Genomic DNA, 926 nt, shown 5'->3' on the forward strand with positions numbered 1-926 from the left:
GCTTGGACATCATGTCTTCTAAATTTGGCTTTTTATCATCGGTTTGTGGTGATTTAATTGGAAAAATAGGTCTTTGCTAGTTGTAAGTATTATTAGATACTTGTTGATTGCTAGGACCTTGTTGGTTGTTGTATGGAACATTTTGGTTATAATTCTGATTTTGATTGTAGTTTGGTCTTGGCGGTTGATAATTATTCTGATAATTATTTCCAGGCCTTTGGTTTATGTATGAAACATTCTCTCTTTGTTCCATTGTTTGTTCAATACTGAGACAATCTTTTGTCAAATGTGGTCCTCCACACTGCTCACAACTAATTCGTATTGCGTGAATATCCTTAGTCATCTTTTCCATTCGTCTCTCGAAAGCATCTATCTTTTTAGACATGGAATCAAAGTCATGGCTAGAATCGGCTCTAGCTGCTTTAGATGATCTAACGATATCTTTTTCTTGGTGCCACTCATGTGAGTGGGAAGCAATGTTATCAATAATTTTGTAAGCTTCAGTTGCGGTTTTCTTCATAATGGAACCACCAGCTGCTATGTCGATGTCTTTTCGTGTAGTGATGTCGCATCCTTGGTAGAATATTGGTACTATTTGATAAGTGTCTAAACCATGTTGCAGACATCCTCTCAACAACTTTTCAAATCTTGTCCACGCCTCACATAAAGTTTCATTTGGCTTTTGTGTGAACATAACAATTTCTTCTTGAAGTCTCACGGCTTTAGATGCCGGAAAGAATTGTTTAAGAAATTTTTCAACTAAAACATCCCATGTATCAATCGCCCCTTCAGGTAACGATTCTAACCAATCTTTCGCTTCTCCCTTTAAAGTCCAGGGAAATAACATGAGATAGATTTGTTCATCCTCAACTTCTCTTATTTTGAATAGAGTACAGATCCTATTAAAGGTACGAAGATGTTCGTTT

At 36.4% G+C, this 926-nt stretch overlaps 1 non-coding gene across 1 annotated transcript; it reads left to right on the forward strand.

The window, feature by feature from the left end:
- Positions 1–608: 608 nt before the first annotated feature.
- Positions 609–715, forward strand: LOC139895132 (small nucleolar RNA R71). Its single transcript, XR_011775597.1, has one exon. It is a non-coding gene; the product is annotated as a small nucleolar RNA R71 (small nucleolar RNA).
- Positions 716–926: the final 211 nt, after the last annotated feature.

Source organism: Rutidosis leptorrhynchoides, chromosome 2, assembly GCF_046630445.1.
Source record: "Rutidosis leptorrhynchoides isolate AG116_Rl617_1_P2 chromosome 2, CSIRO_AGI_Rlap_v1, whole genome shotgun sequence".
NCBI classification, from domain to species: domain Eukaryota; kingdom Viridiplantae; phylum Streptophyta; class Magnoliopsida; order Asterales; family Asteraceae; genus Rutidosis; species Rutidosis leptorrhynchoides.